This window comes from Falco peregrinus, chromosome Z (genome assembly GCF_023634155.1).
Source record: "Falco peregrinus isolate bFalPer1 chromosome Z, bFalPer1.pri, whole genome shotgun sequence".
NCBI classification, from domain to species: Eukaryota; Metazoa; Chordata; class Aves; order Falconiformes; family Falconidae; genus Falco; species Falco peregrinus.
The window spans coordinates 37,915,594-37,936,620 of NC_073739.1; the positions used below are offsets into that span (position 1 = coordinate 37,915,594).

The 21,027-nt window shown below is 41.7% G+C and overlaps 1 protein-coding gene across 1 annotated transcript in view; it reads right to left on the minus strand.

Annotated features, from left to right (window-relative positions):
• Positions 1-20,691, minus strand: part of SPIN1 (spindlin 1) — a gene marked incomplete in the record, with an annotated part of 50,005 nt that extends 29,314 nt beyond the window's left edge. The window contains 2 exon segments of the mRNA XM_055790796.1: positions 20,063-20,302; positions 20,542-20,691.
• Between the last annotated feature and the right edge of the window lie 336 nt (positions 20,692-21,027).

The following is a 21,027-nucleotide window of genomic DNA, read 5'->3' on the forward strand; positions in this document are numbered from 1 at the left end:
GGCTTCTCTATGGTTTCTAGTTTCTCACTGAGGTCTACTTGTCACAAATAAAAACTTTGATCCATCACCTCAGAAAAACTCCACAGTTCAGTCAACAACAAACACTGCATAAAGCAGAACACAGAATACAAACAGAGGAAGTCTCAGTTGTCATCTCCAGCAGCACAACAAACAACATGCTACAGAATTACGGTTGCAATCCTATCCAGCCCACACAATGCTGGATAGACAGAAAACATAGGCGGGGACTTAAGGAGTTCTGCTGCCAAACCCCAGTGAGTCTTTGCTAAGTATGCATGAACAGGAATTGCCCAGTGCTTATTTGTTCAGAGTTGATGTCTTTCATTAGTAGTCCACTAGGTTGTTGTTTTTTTTAAGTAAAAACATGCTGCGTCCTTATCAAAGATACATATACACACTCTTTATACTCTTCAGTTTCATCTCTTTGATCTAAAGTCTCAAGTATTGGAACAAGAAGGCTACAGTTCTTTCTGCAGAAAAGTATTTTTTACTAGTTTTACTATCATTAAGATAATAAAGCAATTTTGATTAAGTTTTATTACAAGTTCACTCTGAAGAGCTTAAAGCATGCATCCAGAATAAGATATGCAAGTCTTTAATTAATGTCTGATCTCAGGCAGTTGAAAGCAATTGCAAACAAGCCCTCCCAAATTTGAACATGAAGTAGCTTCCAGCATACTTCAACTTACTCATCAATGACCTGGACAAAGGGACAGAGTGTACCCTCAGCAACTTTGCTGATGACATGAAACTGGGAGGGTGGCTGATACCCCAGCAGGCTGCACTGCCATTCAGCAAGACCTGGGCATGCTGGAGGGTTGGGTGGAGAGGGACCTAATGAAGTTCAAAGGCAGTGTAGGGCCCTGTACCTGGACAGGAACAACCCCACACACCACCACAGGCTGGGGCTGACCTGCTGGGAGGCAGCTCTGCAGAGAAGGACCCGAGAGTTCTGGTGGACAGCAAGTTGCCCAGGAGCCAGCAGTGTGACCCTGTGGGCAAGAAGGACAATGGGGTCCTGGAATGTATTAGAAGTGTGGCCAGCAGGTTGAGGGAAGTGATCCTGCCCATCTGCTCTGCCCTGGTGAGGCTGCACCTGGAGTGCTGTAGCCAGTGCTGGGCTCCCCAGTTCAAGAGACACTGGGAGCTACTGGAGAGGGCTCAGTGGAGGGCTATGAAGATGATGAGGGGACTGGAGCATCTCCCTGATGAGGAAAGGCTAAGAGAGCTGGGCCTGTGTAGCCTGGAGAAGAAGACTGAGAGGGGATCTTGTTAATGCACAGAAGTATCTTAAAGGTGAGTACCAAGAAGATGGGGCCAGACTCTTTCCAGTAGTGCCCAGCAACAGTAAAAGGGGCAATGGGCACAAACTGCAACACAGGCAGTTCCATCTGAAAAAAAAAAGGAAATTCAACTTTTTTACTTTGAGTCCAGAGCCCAGAGCACTGGACTGGGCTGCCCAGAGGTTGTGGAGTCTCCTTCTCTGGAGACGTTCAAAACTTGTCTGGATATGATCCTGTGCAACTTGCTCTAGGTGAATCTGATTTAGTGGGGGTTGGACTAGATTACCTCCAGAGGTCCCTTCCAGCCCTAACACCACGATTCTGTGGCAGACAGAACCACTGACTCACAGCACCACTGTCCCCCAGTAACACAAAGTTCTTATATACCTTCTTTAAAAACATATCCCAACCACACTATCATCCTACCAGTCCAAAATGAAATTAAAGGAAGCCATTTTTAATCCCTAATCTTACACCAATGTATTCTGACCAGCTCTTTCAACACTGTTCTTTCCATCATTTTTTAGAGGCTGGATGTTTCTCCAGTTTTAGAACCAGTAGTCCCTTTTCACGTTCCACCCAATTATCTCTCATTTACAATTATATTTGTTAGGCCACCCAAATAATATAAAGCTTACAGATGAAATTCAGTTCATCAGCTACCACCTTTACAAAACTCCAAAGCTGATTATGCTTTCCAGCACTGTCAACTCTTAGTTCACCAACAGTCATTGCAGTGAAGTACCAAATCTTCATCAATGAACCATGTTTGTCAGAAAACTTTAACTGATATTTGGCAAGTCATAAATAAATTTCAGTTAAGTATTCAACAGTTTTAGCCAGCCAACTACAACACAAAGGACACACATAAGCAAGTAAACTGCAATTTCTTACTTTTGAAGTTTAAAAAAAATGTTATTAAAATACTATTTAAAATATTAGTTAAGCTATCCAAATTTTTGTGTTTGTATTTTAAATGAGGGCAATATTTTCCATTACAATACATAAAACTCAACAGCTCACACACTTGATCTTATATTATTAGCCACAACTTCAAGAACAAAAGAGGTGCACAGGATTTGGAAGTGTTTTTTAAATTTCCTTCCAGTTTAAAGTAAGTAATTTTTTCAAATTACACAAATCAAACTGTATTAGTTAATACTGGCAGGACTTTGCCTCTTAACAAACACTTTACTAGCCCTAACTTCACCAGCCTTTCTCTCTTGATGAGTGAATACACAACTGAAAATTGTTGAGTTTCCTCACTGTTCAGCAGGAAACATTTAGGATGAAAACAAGCACTGGTCAGAATGCATTTCAAGCACATGTATTCATGCATACTCAACTGTGTACAGCAGAAGAACGAACCATAACAGTTAATTCAAGTGACCTCTTCACCTTACGTGTTTAGAAGGTGCAACAGCTCTAAACCCTGATAGAACTTTGCCAACTTCAGCTGAACACAAAATACGGTTATCACATAAGGCAGATAAGCACTGTGCATACATTAAGCAAGGGACAGTCTTGAGGTATACTGAATGAGGTAACCAACATTTCTAGAGAAAGAGCAAAAAGGTTTCCTATTTTTATTGTTAAAGTCAGCAAAATAATTAAGGCTATCAGCTGTAGATCTGCACAAAATCCAATCCTTAACATTGTTCATTCTGACCTTGTTACTATACATTGCTTTGTTGGAACAGTTTAGATATGTAAGTATATGACTACTAATTACACAGGAGTTTCTTCCCTGTTTTCTGCCGCTAAAGAAGTTTCAGAGCAGGAACAGTTCTCACTTAAACTACCTTCTATCACAAGTAATACATTACTTTTTATGCTCTACATGGCACACAACATTTGACAACAAAAACTACTGGCATTAGAAATGCTTCAGACTGTCAATATCCCTTTAGAGGCCAAATATTCCAGCTGTGAACCATGCACTGAACACTTGGCCCCATTTTTTCAGCAACTCAGCATGTCCCTCTTGTGCTTGTTGTAATAGGATCGAAGTATTGCAAAATCCGTCTCAAGCTTCTCTACAATTACAGCTGTTCCTAGAAGGCCTTCAGAAGCACAAGTATTCCTCACGGTAGCTAGTAGTTCCACTAGCAATATACCACAATGTTGATTGTTTCCCCCCCCCCCCCCCCCAATGAAAAATTATTGTAATTCAGCCTTAGGCATGTGAATTGCATCTCTTTACAAAATAAATCACACGTAAGGCTGGGTGTCTTGCTAGTCCTCTAAATCAGAAGCTAACTTTTCCAGGCTTAAATGTCAACGCCGAAAGGTTCTCCAGATCACCAGTTTTAACACCCAGCTTACGCAAGCATGTTTTAAAACGCTCCATTTACATCACATCTACATTTGTCCACCTGTAAAGCTGGCTGGAATCAAGTTCCTTTGCTGAGGTCTCCTACTAACCCAGTACAAACAACGGGAAAAGGCAAGAGAGATTTAATGTGATCTTGTTTCTGTGAGAAGTAATACAAAGGGATGCCTTTCTGTATTGATGGAGCTGGGGACTGACTATGTCTCTGCTGTAAGAGCTGGTTGAAAACATATCCTTCTGCTTTCTCTTCCCTTAATTTCCCAGGACGCTGACAATTAAAATTACAACTTCACTGACAAGCTGGTGAATTTTACTTCTTCTCTTACAAGTCTTTAACATTTGATTCTACTAGTATGTAGGTAGTCAGTGACCTAATAGCATATTATAATACTGGCCCTCAAAGTAAGATGAATTCATCACAGCCTATAATTCTTCATATGACTTAAGAAAAACATAACTAATTTTTGGAGAACAGTGGAAGAACAACAATTTTCTAACAACATGATCGATATAGCCCACATCATTATAAAAAAAGTGTTATGCAAAAAAAATTCTAACGAAAGCCCCTACAAATAAAACTCAAATACAGTTTGAGAGTTGTTTATCAGCATTTTCTTTTACTAGCTTTAAAAAAACACAATTGTTACCTACTCACACAAAACCAAAGCAACAGTTTTCCTAAAAATGTCTACATTATTAGTCTACAGAATAATTCAGGAATATTTGGGAAATCTGTATACTGAAGGCTTCAGATAGATGAGTGCTTTCCCTCTCTAACATGTATAGTAAAGTCGCATCTTGGGGAAATAGGCCTTTAAAAATTCCTCAAAATGATCATCTATTTCAAGCTGTTTTCTTGACAGTAGGTTAAATTCATTGCAGCTAAAGCATATTTTCCATCTTGTGTTTTCTATTTACTATTCCTCTGTACTTTCCATTTTTATTTTTAAAGTATGATGCCTACAATTCTTCTCTTGAATTTTGTTAACGTGCTTCCATTTTATCTTTGAAATCACTAATGGAACTCGAATGTAAACTAATACAAGGACATGCTATAGGTGGTTTATCAGAACTCCCCCGGAAACCATGTAACAAGTTACATCTACAATAATCTTCTACAGCTGAAGAAAATAACCTTCCTAACAAAATGAACCTCTCAGTGCACACCTAGAATTTATCTATCATACTTAGAGATTCCATAAGTAGGTTAAATTAAGCAATGTTTTGATCTTAAGATAGTGAGCTGATTGATGAAATTAGTCTCTGGTCTGATAAAATGCCCTCACAATACTTCACTATACTGAAGAAAAACATTTCTGTTCTAAGAGATTACACATTTTCTTTCTCAAAATTCACAAAAACTCTTGTAAACATTGTTACAGATCCTTATGGCACAAAATTACCATAATTTAAAAAAAAAAAGGCAAACCCCATGAGTAAATACTGATGAGATAGTGACAGATTTCCAGACAGGCAATCTGGTATACAAAGACACCTGAAAACTCACCACATGTTACAAGTGTCCGTAAGCATACCTCAATACTTGCATCATGAACACAGAGAAGATGTGTGTGTGAATGAACTTCAACAGCAAGAACTCCTCCATCTTGCCCTCACAAGCTTTTAACAGCAGTGACTGACTGGACAGCTCTCATCCTCAGGCAGCAATGAAGCATTGCTTATTAGCTCTAATGACCAGAACAATCCAAAGATGTGCAACAATACACTACCAGGTTTTTAAATCAGTTTCCTAAAAAGTGGAAAAAGACCTACAAACAGTTACTGGAAGCTAATGTTAGCTCAACAGAAAGAAATCCCTACAAACAACTGTAAACAAATTTGCATCATTCCAACCCATTAGTGACTGACATTGCTGTTTAAACTGTTCAGAGAAGAACTCCAAACTAATAGAAGAACGATCCTTCACAATGGCAGAAAATTGTGGAAATAAACAGAAATACACTTCAGTAAAATCTGTGAACCTTTGATTGTCCACAGAGTATTCTAGCACAGCTCCACAACAATCTTTCAGCTTGCAGCCTTATTTATCTGTCAGGGATAGAAGTCACTAAAGTGAAAGCAATACAAAACCCCCACTTTTATACTTTGTTTTGTGTTGGGTATAACCAGAATACAGTTCTCTGAACTTGCAGCCTCTGTCACACCTACATGTGTACATGATCCACCAAGTGACCTTTGCAATAGCACTGGAAGTACAGATACACAAAACTGACTCCCCCCCCCCCCCCCCCCCGCTACCCAATAAGCTAACCAGAGGCCAACTAGTTTTTCCACTTGCAGAATTAAAAAAGATGGAAAGGGGATGATTAACTTTGCTTTCATCAGAAGAAAGGTGTATTTTTACATGCTTTGTTTTTCATCCAAGAAAGAAGTTCCATCAGAGGATACATCATTCAGACCAGTACTGTTGTGCAGGAATTAGCTCACCTCTGTCCAGAGGTTTTTGAAGTTCTGAATCTTCCCTCGATGAACAGACAGGTGCATCTGCAAGAGATTATCATCTTGGCTGACCTAGCACAGCAGTTCACAGATCAAGGCTTCTTGCATTGTTTGGGTCTTTGAATCAACCAGAAACAGTTTGGGAACATCTGATCAAAGCCTTCTTCATTACGTTTAATTATGTGCTGCTCTGTATGTTCCTGGAGTTCTTCAGGGAAAGCAAAAAGACCAGGAGAGGCCTAAAGCCCACCACTAATGCAACTGTACATCAGTGGTTATGGTATTTAACATCCAATGAGCACTAATCTTTACATGCTAAACCTCAAGTCATGATGGCTGATTAGAAATAAGCACAGTGGTAACACTACACTTTCAGTAAGCCAGACAAGCTATCAACACATCAGATGATTGTTACAATTAACTATAGGCATATGATTTTGCCTGAAAGGGAGAAAAGCTTGTCATGAACACACACAGGGGGGGTGGGGGAAAAAAAAAAAAAAAAAAAAAAAAAAAGAAAAGAAGAAAGGCACTGACAAAACCAAAGTGACAAATTAAAGAAAAATGAAAATCCTGAGGTAAAAATGGTTGGGAGTGGGAAATTACATACACATGACATCACTAGAATCCAGTAAGGAAAAAAAATCTCTTTTCAATTACAGGTTTGAAGTTTAGGCTCACACTAATAGTTTACTAAAATTCCCTCCAGGCTTAAGAGGTAAAGGACAACTATAGGCCTGCCACTTTAAGAATACATAAATAACATTAACTCAGAAAACAAAAGAAAGCTTAAGTTCTCTATAAAGATATAGTCCAGAAAGCTTTGCAGATTTAGTTTGTTTTTTAGGGTTTATCAACCATAAAGCTAGGTATTGAGCATTTGTCTAATATTAGACTGATTTAAATGTAAGTTTCTTATTTGATCTGCCTCACTTCTTAGCAAGGTCACAACTAGATCTGGTAATAGTTGGCTAAGAGACACAATGACATTTTGCCATATGCTTGCCCTTTGAAAAATTCCTTGTTTCCCATATTAGTCCAAAAAATACATACCAAAAATTGAACACAAGAATACAAAAAATTGGATTTGCAATTTGGTATTAAAAACAGACACACTGGTTTTTTTTGTGTAAGATAGGATAACCGCAATCGCTTACACAAACTAAACCAGATACCGCTTGTGCAAGATAAGATAACCGCCAGATGTCCAGGAACCGACAGAAACAGGACAAACAACCCTATATAAGGACATATGAGTGAGGGGTCAACTATAGGACAAAGGAGGAAGACTTCTTACTTCGGCCTCAACGACCACCAGGAGGCAGAAAACGACCCCCTAACAACAACTGAAGCATGCGCAGAGTACCTCCACTACTTCATGAACACGGAAGTAAAGATGTATAAAAAGGGACTGTTTGAACTGCTCAGTACGGCAGTTGGCGCGCAGACTCCCCTGCCGTCCAGCGCTGTCTTTGCTCATATTCTACTTGCTATAATTAATAAAATTTTAATTGGATTATGATCCATTGTGGTCTCAATTTATAACACTGTACAAGCCCTATGCTTGCTATTTCTACAGTAAATGCAAGTGAACTTTAAGTTTTGTAATGCAAGTATTTTGTCCTCACTTATGCTCTTACAGATGGGAGCTGACCTAATAGTTTATCATAATTGTAAGCAAGGTCGCTCAGTTTGGTTTGGTAACAGTTACAAAGACAGGTCCCTGGAAGCCAGAGGGAATGTCTATTTGAAAAAATAAGGTTCTCTGTTCTCTGCTTAAGTGTCTCCTCATAGGGTATACTTAGGTCATCAGCCTTTGTTTGAAGACTAGACTTAATTGCTATTGTGTTAGTCTGAGAAACGTTTCTCCAAAGTCAGAAGGATCACCCAGACATTCTGGAAGAGCAAGCCCAGGGCAAACATACCTAACCTTGCCGTTAGAAGGTAATGAAGTGGTAACTTACTGCACTTAGCTAAGACTGTTACGTTAATTAATCACAGCAAATCACACCCTTGGGTTCACACCTCTTCAGGAGGCTGGCTGATCTTTCCAAGTGCTATTTTAAGTGTACAACAGCCAGTTCTCAACGATTCAGTCTAGTAATGCTGCTATATACACCTTTCACATTGATGGACTTTAAGTTTCACAACATGTTTGGGGGGGGGGGGGGGGGGGAATCTGCCGTTTCACAGACCACTTTCAAGCTTTTTAAATCACTAGTAACAAATTATTCTTGGACATGTGTTCTGAGACCTTAGAGCCTAGAGCACATCGAGAAGATGCCAGTGCAACACAAAATTGAAAATAAGTGCAATTAAAATATTTTCCTAAGCCAAACTTCAGAATTTGTGACATCAGTTTTGCAAGAGCAAATATTTTGCTGACATACTTGAAACACTTTTTTCTCTCTAATTCAGCAGGCTTCTACAACTTTATTCATGAAGGCCCACAAACATACTTTGTTTCCTGCATTCAGAGGCGACAGTTCATGCTTTAATAATCATTGATTCTTACAGTCAACATCCAATTTCTTCAGCTGTTCTGTAACTTATTCATAACATTCATTATTTGTCTTTAAGATGAGCAGTGGCAGGCCACCAATTTGGGGGAGAGCACAAGCCAATTACACAGCAATACTTATGTGCTGGAGCACATACCACCTACCAGTTTAAAAGCAGAAAAAAAATGCATGTGCATTCAAAATTCTTGTTAGGACAAGCTATTATTCACAGAATTGATCAGAAAGCCAAAATTTGCTATGAACCTCATTTTAAGTAACCAGTAAGGATATTGACAAATAAGTAGTAACTCAGCACTTAAAAGCAAAAAAATCAAGGCCACAAAATGCTGAGAGATCAGGTTAGAAAACAGTTATCCACACTTGCTCTGTGAACAGCCAAAACCATCACAAGCTGCACTATGAGAGCATTCATTTACAGATTTGAGACACACATGCCTAAACCTCTCCCATAATCAACACCATAGTAACCACAATCACGACAGTGTTTAATGAATCAGAGGTATTAACTTGGATCTCTGTTGGACACAGATACTGACTGCCTTCAGCCCGATAAAAATGTAGTTGTGTTTCTTATATCAGCTGGGAGTAGGGGGAGGAATTAGAGTGAAGTTATTGGGTAAACTATGGCCTCCTCCAGCCACAAAAAAATGGACAGGAATTAGAGTGAAGTTATTGGGTAAACTATGGCCTCCTCCAGCCACAAAAAAATGGACAAATAGTATTGGTAGTAATTACTGCAATGAAAGAGTAAACAGTAACGTTCTGCAAACTGAAGCACAATCACACCGATTCAGAGACTCCAAGCTCTACTCAGAAAACAGAAGAAACGTCCTTACACATTTTATTTTTAGAAAAGCTTATAGAAGTCATTAGACAACTTAAAATCAGGAGTGATTTTCATCCTATCTTCACAACAATCAGGAAAAAAAAACATCAAAAAGAGGGCTCAGGGAAAGCTATTTCTTGCCTTTAATCTGTGTCTTGAGAAAGCTGAGCAATCAGTCGTGAACTGAATTAGTCTTAACTATTTTATTCACCTTCAGCCATTTTAGCTTAGATTAAAGCAGTTTTCATACATGTATTCAAGTAACTGTTTACACTGGAAATGCGAATCACTACTAAAAATGCAAGTCTCTTGCTGTGGCTACTAAGCAATAATGTGCTTTTCCTTTTTTCCAGATCACCTGTAGAATATTCACTGACTGTCTACGATGTTAATATGAATCTCAGCCTAAACAGATTATCAGCTTAAATGGTGAATAGCTGCAACAGATGCCAAAGTTGTAATACACAGTAACAGCAAGGCACTGAAAACAAAATTCAGCATTGTATTATGAGTTTTAGCTACAGCTAACTACAATGCTTTTGATAAATTTGGAGGATCACTGGAAAACCAGCACTTTAAAAGAAAAATTGTTACTTGAAGAGTCATATAGCACTAGAGAAAAGGTATCAAGGATTCGTAATAGTATTAAGTACCACAGTCAACACTGGATTCGTCAGTAGGGACAATGGTAACTTACTGAACTGTTGATCTTACTTTTTTCTAAGAAACATAAGAGCCATCAGCATTGTGACATTAAATGGTATTTTCTTTGCTTACACACAGATCTTTCAGACTTTTGGTGGGAAGCACAACACACTGTGCATAAGCTGGGGAGGGGTGTGTGGGGAGAGGCAGGACAATCAGGAAAGAAAAATCAAGCTGTGAAACCAGTTGACTGCCTTAAAGCAGTGCAGACATCAGAACTGACCGATCTTCATACTGCTGGTGCTTTTTAAAACACGTAAGAAAAATACACAAAGTACTAGTTCTGAAACTGGTATGGTATTCACATAGTCATGAAACAAATTAGAAGATCTTGAAGTACTTAAAAGGCTGAAGAACTGTTCCAAGTTTCTCTGAAGAGTTATTTACTGGGCTGTGAAAAAAAAAGTTACTTTAAGAGATCACCTGCATAGCTTAAATATATTTGAAAATTTTAGAACACTCCTTTTTCTCTATAGCAGCACAAAAGTGTGATAAAATGATGGCAAGAGGGAAGCCAACACTTTAAGAATAAGGACCACCTTGGAATCACTTGTTCCCCACCATACCTTGCTCGTACCGCAGCAAACATGCTCTCTTTTCTTAGACTTTGGTAGTAAGCTCTGATCAAAACCCGTGCTTTGAAATTACTGCACTATGCATGCAGCTTGAATGGAAATGAGAAAGTAAATCTATCAAGATAGTGATACAAGAATTATTTACTTTAAAAAAAGACACATCTAAGTATCTATAATGAAAGACAAGCAAGAATTTGAAAAATGAAGAATGTTAATCAACCCTTACAAATAACATGCAATGCATCCCTACTCTTATTCAGCACTCCATCCTTATCTCCTTTTCTTTTGCTTTGCTAATGGAAGAATCCAGGTGAAGAACAACTCAGGAAGGTCAGTTTTCTGTTTTGGGGCCATTTCTTGTGATCAGATGAGAAGCCATTGTTTCATATTGACACAAGAATTACTTAGTTTAAAAATAAAAAGAGGAAAAAAAGTATAAAGAAAAAACAAGGAAGAATTTTAAAAATAAAGGATGCTAGTTAATCCTTACAAGTAGTTAACAATATATCATGTATTTATGGTGTCTATTCATTCTCCCTCCACTCTAGGAAGTAACAATAAAAATAAAAAGGAGAGCCAAATGGTTAATGAGACTAAACAGAAAATTTCTGGCACTATGTGTGAATCATCCTAATTAGCATACTAGAAAATCCACCCTCAAGCAAAGAAAGCCCTCTCCCCACAAAAAGTGGGTGGTAAAAAGAATACTGTACCTTTAAATGGAGATGAGGCTGAGCTAGTGAGAATTAAGTGTGACTACATGTAATTATAAACAATTACTCAAAGGGAATAAAATGTTTTACCATGTGTTAAGAGGTGTGCTAGCTTTGTGGATTTACCACCCAGCACCCATCTCTGCACAGATACGCAATAAAGAAATTGGTCTGCTCTGTGTGTAGGTCAGCTCTTGCACACGGGGTGAAGAACCCAGACTGGAGATAACAGTAAGAGTGAGAACTTTCAGCAGCAAGATGTAATCTTTTCTGTTTCTAGTTCTGTAACGTAATTTTCTCTCCAGAAAGCTTTATATCTAACCTGAACTAGATTCACCAATATAAACACTTTATTGTGTTTCCTGAGATTCTGCATCAGTCTAGGTATCAGTAACAACAAAAAGTGGCCTCCCAAAAAACCCGCATCCCTTCTTCCTTTTGGAAATGCACACACTTATTTGCAGACAGGACTAAATTGTCCCATAGTACTCAAAACAAGGTTGAGTCTATTCAACCGAGAAGCAGAAGGGGAGAAACAGAAATTCAAAAAGGGAAAAGAATGAGGGATCTTCCAATGAAAACAGGATCTCAGAAGGCAGGATATCCTTTCCCATAAAAGTGGGTGAAGTTTTCTAGGAGTCTGTCCTACAGATAAACAGAGCAGACATGAGAACAGATAACCATTCCTCTGCCTTTTATGCTGATTGCTACTTCAAATTTAACCTTATGCCACCCCAGCCCAAGTATAAATCTTTCAGAAATGTGGTTACAAGCCTGACTGAAAATTAGGATGTTTATTCATAGCAAAGTCTCACACTCTCTTCCCTTTTCTGCCTTCAATTAATTTTATATATATGGGGAAAAACAAAACAACCCACCTCACCCTCAAATTAATCCATATAAATTCTGTTCTTCAAGCATATAGCTTAAAAGGACCTGTGATGCAGTGCTTCCTTCACTCCTGGTGCCCCACCAAGGTCACAGCAAGACACTCCTATTTGAAAATGTACTTTTCATCCATTATTAATACAGCCACATGTCCCTAGTGATATAACATAAATTTGTCTCATGTCTCTGCAAACAAACCACAAGTGTAAGTGAGGGTAGGAATGAATCTCCCCCCAACTTGAACAGTTAGGAGAGCCCACGAACCAGAAGACAGTCCGCCTGCCCTCTCTGTCTTATGGCTGGCACCTAACATTAATGTAAAGTATACTTTTACTAAAAAAAAAATGGGGGGTGCAGAAGACAGAAGGAATTCACCTGAGGTGTACACTTGCAGTCTAGGGACTAAAAGAGATTTTATCTTTATTCACTGCTAGAGAAGCCTTTTCTTCCTCCCTCCAGCAGCTATGAGTGCTTAGACAGCCACTGTTGAGTACTCCCTCCTGCTACCAATGTGATGTCAACCATGAGTACCCAACAATCTATGGTTTCCAAGTACATAAAAAAATCTGCATATTCCTTAACCCGAAAAGCACTTTAAGAGTTCAATGTCTATGAAGTCACATGAAAGGCAGAATTTACTGTTAAGCTTTTTCTTTTCATATGCTCTCGTCAAAGCATGGATTTTGGCTGATCATATCTTCCAAAACCAGTTCCACTGACAATAAAACAACCGTTAATGAATTTGTGTGTGATCTTTCACCATTAAGACAAAGAACTTCTGAAGAGGATTAATGAAGAAAGAAGTAATTATATCCATTTAATAAATGCTTAGCTTTCTGCAACTAGAAGGTTTGGAGAAGGAAGTAGTAAATTAATCTCTAATATACTTGCTCCCATTCTGATTTCACTTTGATGTTCAGATCATTGCCTAAACCACACATGGTTATGAAACAGGACAGGCAAAGAATTGTCCAGAATCATACAGACATAGCCAACTGTCTTCCAAGTGTAGTTATACAAGTATCACAACCTACATTCTCCAAGTGTTATTTTTATTTATTTTTATCATTCCTAGAAAATTGAATAAAGACAGTCTAATCTGCAGACATTTTTACAGTTCAAGCTGAAGATCAGAGAAGTTCCAGACTTGAAGAACAGACACAGTACTTATCCATATATAGTAAGTACTTAACCTCTGCATACTAGAAAGCACTTTACTGAATTTTAGCAGACATTTTTTGTCAAGGCATTTGGATAAAGGTTATCAAGAAAACAGCAATGTCAGCAAGGAACAATTCTAGAACATGCCTTCTCCTATGCTACTTGACTCTCAACATTTTCATTGAATACAGAAAGCTGGAAATTTTGATATTTAAAAATCACAACAGCAAACCCAAGATTATACACCAGACTTAAGCTACCCTTGTTTTGAATACTAGGGAAGAATTCTGTATAAGGAACATAAATACTAAATTGGGAAAATGAGTTTTGCAACAGAAATATTTTATTTTAATAAATACCAGACCAGAAATCTATCATCTAATAAATCTTTTAGTTCTTACTCACCTGGGCTAAGACACTATGATCCAGTAAAGTTAATTTTTACATTTAAATTGGATTAATACAAGTTCACAGGGAAAAAAAGTTGGGTTGTTTGGGGTTTTTTTTTTTTTTTGAAAGGGAGTAAAATTCAAGTCTGTATAGGTGAAATTGTATGGACTTCAACAAGATGGCACAGACCAGCCAGAACAGCTTACTATGCTTTAGAACAAGTTGAAGAACATAATTGGAAAAAAATTACTGATTTTATATAGGACTCACCACATCTGGGTAGAGTGGTATCATTTTAAGAAGCCGCATCAGTGGTGGCCATTAAATTTCCAGGTAATGTTACACTTTATTGCTCTGTTAACTAGGTTGTAAAACAGATAAAACATACAAACATTCCCTGTATTCACTTACTAATTGTTCTGCTCCAACAAGAATCTAAGAGAGAAAAAGCAACACAATGGTTAGGAATAAAAAGCCTCTAAGGTACACATTCAGAGGGAACTGTCATCTTAATAGGCTACTCCCAAAGTTAAATAATTATTTGCCAAGATCAGGATCTCAGGATTCAAGACTACCTCTGAACAATTAGAAAGACTCTCTGAAAACGAAAGGATGGAAGACCCACCAGTGACATTAAAGCAGGCAACAGATTTTATTAGAGTACTTTCATTCCAAACTTGTGCATAAAAGCAGTCTTACGACTTCACCAGACAGGTTCCCCAACACTCTGACACTAAAACAAACATCCTGAAACCAGCATTAAAGGACAATTAGGTTACCACACACTACCAGCCCCTCAAGAAAGGTTCAATCACTGCAGCTGCCTAAGGCCCTTCTGCTGAAGTAGCTGGCACCGTTAGAAAGGGACTACCAGACCCAATGCAGTCACAGACTAGGACTTGCATACAGCTGGGCCAGAAGTGGTGAAGTGAAAACAAAGCGATGATTTCAAAGACAGCAAGTGGACTCAACAGTTCGTCACCATGATACTAGTGTTCTCCTTGTGCAAGGCCATCGTAATCAGGAATGTGATAACAGCTGGAAAACTCATGGAGAACTGCAAAGGAGTACCTAAAATGATACAACTCCATTTTGTTCAAACTAACATACGGAGCCAGAGTTCTAAAGCTCAGCAGTCATTCTGTGTAAGTTAAGTACTTACTAAACGATTGAAATCCACAGAACTGCTCTTGATATAAGTAACTGCTCTCACCAGTACCTGTAGGTGCAGACCTTGAATACTGTATCGGAATATTCAACGGTAACATTTAATAACAAACAAACCCACCCAGCAAGCAAGCAAACAAAACTCAAGCAAACAGGACAACCGAGAGCTAATCAGCTCTTGAGGATTTATAAGCTTTATAGTCTTACCAAGAAGACTACAAAAACCTACTTGTTAAGTGCTTACAGTATACTCCCAGTAACCCCTATTCTGCAAGCAGATCTCAACACCAAGCAGATCTCAACAATACCTGAACCGCTTTGCAGTAACTGCAAAATTAGAATATGATTACATAGTAATTAAGGCTAGCAGTCACCACAAGTAATGATGACAATTTCTATACATTTCAGCATTTTGTGGACCTGTTTCAAGAAAGTTTCCAAGCAAGTCAAACATATAGCATAGATTTACTGCAGTTTCACAATATATATTACAGGAAAGAAACCTATAAAGGTTAAGTTGGATTTGTAGAACCATTCTCCACAATCTGATAGCCAAATCAATCCGTCTCCCGAATTCCACATGCCATCAGCAAATACACATTTTACACTACAATGGAAACTTAACTGCAACCCCCACACACGATGAAAGCAGGAAGTTTTAATTACAATATTTCACTATTGCTTGAAATGGATCCGTGATGAGACACTTCATCTCTACAATCAACTGTCCATAGATAAACAGCAATCAGGTAGCTATGCTGTTTCAATGAACTCAACATTTATCCATGTCATAGAGATGTGGAAGGACCCAGTCTGCACATTTATACAAGGAAGTTCTAATTCCTCATTCTTTTAAGTCACATGGTATGCTGACACCTAAGTAGTATCTGGATAGGAAGTGGGGCACATCTTGATATGCAGAAAGTACTTATTAGGAAAACCAGTGTCCAGAAGGATCAGCACTCACCTTCCAACCATAAAGCCACTGAACTCTGGAGAGCAGTAAGAGAAGGGAAACGATAAAACCAACAAATAATAAAAAAAAAAATCTCAGAGAGAAACAAGCTATCTAACCACACAACAGGAAATAAATTTCCATAATAGTGATTTTCTCCCTTCGTTCAGCTTCAGTGAACAGCTTTTGAAAGATGTTTTTTAAACCACTTTGCTGAGTCAGTTCTAGCCATCTGCAAAAACATACTCTCATGCCATACCATTAAGAAGTTAAGTTTGATCTTTCCAATACCTGGGGAAAGAAAGGAACGGAAGCATGGGAAACCAAAATGAAAGCATGAAGAGTTTACAGCAACAACCTTCATTCTAAAAAGAGAAAAAAAAAATGGCTGCTTGTTTTCTTCAGAAAACAGAATCTTATTGAAAAATCTTTCATTTGTCAAACATTAAGCAAATTATGCACTACATTAAAAACCACTTTAAAACAGCTGTTGCATCAGCTATATGTTCACAGATCTGAACATGTCAAAGAGTGCAGCTTTGCAGCAGATAGCAAGGAGAGATACAGCGTAATAAGTCAATGGAAGAACACTAGTCAGACTAAGAAAATAAACGAAGAGTATTGAAGAATAAGAGGAACTAGAAGTGTTTATTACCCTTCGGACCTTTTATTTTAATTGGTAATTTCATAAATATTTAGAACTACACCGAGTCATGATTTTATTGATCAAAGGTGCATTGAAAAGTATTTTTTGTTAAAAGAAATCAGTTAATTTTAACACTGTCCAGCAAGCTGATCACTGAGACTGCCTTTCTTGCAGTTGTCTTCTTTGTCAGTCTCACCTCCCAATAGGAAAAAGTAAACAGTTTTGGAAAATTAGATTTTACTAGTAGCAGGGTTTTAATTTGGTCAAACACTACCTAGTTTTACCCACAATGACAAAAACACTCTAGTGTCTTCACTTAGTGATACCAAAGACACAAGGCAAGTTCTTAAACTAGGTCAGCTATTCATGGGATATGAAGGCCCATAATACTGATTTTTGACCAAACCAACACAACCAAGACCAAAATCTAGGTGTTATGGAGAAGAACCCAATTGCAAGCTATAGCAAAGATGCTACTGGCAAAAAACTTCACAAAGTTAATGAAGTAGAGCTGAATTTTACAGAATAAAATTCAGTTCTAGCAACAAAACTACAATGTACCAGAGTTAACAAATGCGACTATTTTTAAGTGATCCATTATTTAAACGGATGTGTTGCGGATAGTCTATTATTTTGCTTTTCAGCCTAAGAATCAGCTTAAGTATCCAAAGGCCTATTCTGAGAGAGAAGCTGCATACCTCAGTACATTTCACACTTAAGGACAACATAAATTTCAACATTTGGTGTCTATCGTAATGAATGACTAATTAGCTACAACTGGTAAACTATTCTAGCTTTACCAATATTGCCTTCAGGTTGTTAAATGTTAAAAAAAAGTGACTGTTGCAGGGATCTACTCAAGTTACAGGCTTTTGCTCGGACTTTTCCATCTAGAAGTAGTACAGTTGGCTCAGAAGCCATGACGTAGGTACACATTCCAAAATGATCTTGTAACTTGGATGACTCCACTCAAGTCTTAATGTTGCTGTAAGCTTATTATTATAAATTATTTTCTCCTCACCTCCAATTAATCAACGCTTTTTAACGGGGATGAAAAAAGTAGCAGAAAAAAGTATTGATATATGATACTTAATTCCAGCATGAAAGTGGAGTTTTTATTCCTGTCTCAGTAAAAGCTGTAATGCCATGCCAGTGCTCCTCCACTAGAAGCTTCCAAAGCAAAGTAGACAAAGACGACAGAGCTAGGACATTTGTTACTTCAGGGCTGCGCTCAGATATTAACAGAAGCCAGGGCTATTTATGTGTATATGATTATATTTAAAGACACGGCCTTTATTCAATCTTTGAAAAATTAAACATGTACTATGAATTAAGTAACATGTCTAGAAAGCAACATAAAGCATCATGTCTTTGCTCCTTCAGCATTCACCCTTAACTTCCAACCTATATATAAATCTGTTCCGCAGCAGATCACTTTAGATACCCTCAACAATGTACCTTCAAATGTTATTTTGGTTTTACATCATAAACAAGCAAAAAAATAAGCCATATTCATCAAAGCCAGAAGAGGGTGCTCTGAATAACTGAGGTGGGGGGTACTGAACTGAGCAATTGCCTTGTGTTAGCAGAGGTCAGAAGCATGCTGTCTTGTTTTAGTTTGGGAGCTCACTTAAGTTCACAATGCCATGTCTTTTTTTAAAAAAAACCTTCAGCTCTCCTTTTAAGCAAAAAGGAAATGCTTCGGTTTATGCTATTGTCATCACAAGGGCAAATTAATGTGACAGAAAACTAGCAACACAAAGACCTGTCAAGTGTTAATTCCAGTTTTTATCCCACAATTTCCAAGCTGCTTAAGATACGGACAAGGAGGTACAGGGAATGCCAAGAAATCAAAAAAGCCTATGCTACGGTTTTTACCTACACAATGCCTATTCTGACATAACTAGTTCAGGTCTTTCTAATGTGACTGTGCTGAGTTGACACCTTATACCGAACTACGTCCTCAAATGAAAGAAAACGGCCCTGGATCATTCCGCAAGTGTAACACAGTATTCATCTCTGCCAGCACTCCCCCCACCCAAAAAGAGAAAAAAATACGCACATTCCAATCAAGCCTCTCTCAGCGGGGCTCACCCAGTTCCCCCCCCCCCCCCCCCCCTTCCCTCCCTTCCTCCCTCACGCCAGGCCTTGCCAGGTTCCGAAATCCCCTTTGATTTTAGGTTTCATTTTGTTGTAAACAGCAAAACGAAAGGAGAAAGCCTCCAAAGCGAGGATCCTTACCCTTGAAATCCCGCCATGCGCGCAATAAGAAGGGTGAATTGTTTTTCCTCTTTTTTTTTGGATGGGAGATGAGGGGGGAGGGGGAAGAAACAAAAGCCTAAACAGAGGAAAAGCTAAGCGGCGGAGGCAGAGGGAGAAGGCGGAGACCCTGGTGGAGGAGCAGGGCGAGCGTCAGCCATGTTGTGTGTGTGTTGGTCCAGTATTTACAAACCTGCAGCTGCAGCAGCGCTTGGAGTCTGGGAGCGCGGGGAACGAAGGGAGGGAGAGAAGAAGGCGAGGAGGGAGGAGAGGCAGGCACAGAGAGAGGGAAGGGAGGGAGGGAGGAGGAGAAGGCGGCAGCAGCAGACAAAGGATCCCAGCGCAGCCCGAGCGGAGCGCGCACACACTCACGCACACACACGCGCACTCGGGCCGCCTCGCACCGCGGCAGCGCAGCCCGCAGCCCCGCCGCTGCCAGCCCGGGGCGGCGGCTCCCCCTACGGCTGCCGCGGCGCGGCCCGGCCCGCTCCGGCCCCGCCGCACTCACGCCCCCTTCGCCCTGCTTCCCCGCGGGGGCCCGGGGCACGCTCCCCCCCCCTCCGCCTCCCCTGGCGTGCGCTGCCGAGGGGGATGCTTATCTGCCGGCAGCCCCTCGGCGGGCCCCAGCCCACATACAATAGCGCCGCAGAGGCGGGGGGGGCGGGGCGGCCCCGACCCCCGCGCTCCGGCAGGGTGCGGAGGGTGGATGTGCAGCGGGACCCGTGCCAGGGAAGGGCGGCAGCCCACCGGAGCCCGGAAAGGTGGGGGGTGCCAGGCAGCCAGGGCGCTGCGGGGGAAGGGAGGCAGACACGGCAACACGAGCCCAGGGCCCCTGCGGCACCGCTGCCGCCCGCCTCCTGCGTCTTCCGGGCGCGCCGCCGAGGCGGGGGCCGGAGGTGGTACCGGAGGGGCGCCGGACCACGGCAGAGGAGGGGACGCGGGGACGGGACGGGACGCCGCGGGTGGATACATGTCAGCCCCGGGGGAGGGGAGGCGAGGCGAGGCTGGGCTGGGAGCTCCGGCTCCCCCCACAGCGACTCCCTCTGGCTCTGCCAGGTACTGGGCCGGGCCAGGCCAAGGGCGGCGCGACGGGCTGCGCTCGCCCCCCCCCCCCCCCCCGCTTCCCTCCCCTCCCCCCCCGCCTTCCCCGTTCGCTCACCTGCCGGCGGGACGGGCGTCCGGGGGTACCAGGCGGGCGGCCCAGGGGTGCCAGCGCTGCAGCCGCGGCTCTCTGCCTGGCCAGGCCGCTCAGCTCCTCTGCGGTGGCAGCGGGGACGGCCGCTCCCCTTGTCTCGTTTGCCCCCCTCCGCCGCCGCTGCCTCCTGCTCGCCTCTGCCACATTTGGATCCCCCTTGCCCTACGCGAACTCCACCGCCAGGATAGAGGCCTCCTCACCTTCCTGCCAAATAGTGAGCCACCCGCATCGAGCCGTTCAAAACACAGGGCCGGGCCCCGCCCTCCTCCCCCGCCCAGCCCCCTCCCGCCGGCACGCAGGCGCACTGCGGCTCCCAAACTGCGACAGGAGCGGAGGAAGCGCTTTCCCTGTCCCGCCCGCCGTCGCCGATCGCAGCGCGCCTGCGCGCCCGCGGCCGCTGCCCGCCGCTCGCCTGCCGCCGCTTCGCCCTGCCCGCTACCCACCATCACGGCGGCGCCGCGGGCCGCTCCTGGAGCCTTCCGGCGGGTCGCCGAGTGCCAGGCCTCCTCGAAACACGGCCCGCCCGGCCCTGAGGTGGCGGGCGGCCCTCGCCCCGCCTGCCTGCCCGCCCGCTCCGCTCCGCAGCGCGCCCAGCGCCGCCTCACGGGCGGGCCGCCGCGGTCAGTGGTGGCGGTGCCGCTCACCAGCAGCGGCTCCTCCCCGGGCAGGCCTTGGGGCCGCGGCCTACCTGGGGCCCAGGGCCATGGCTGCTGCTCTGCGGGTTTTCCTGGTGCCCAGCACTTTCCAGTGGGTTTCTGCGGTGTCCCGGGTCATCTTCCAACCCTCAGTGTGTAGGTGATCTGGGGAAGCATAGGTGGTCTTGTTTGTACAGAGAAGCCCAAGTGTGCAGGTACCAGAAGGCTGGCTAGCATTTCATCTGACGAGGCAAAGCATAAGTAATAGAGGCTGTCTGAAAGAAAAGCAAAAGA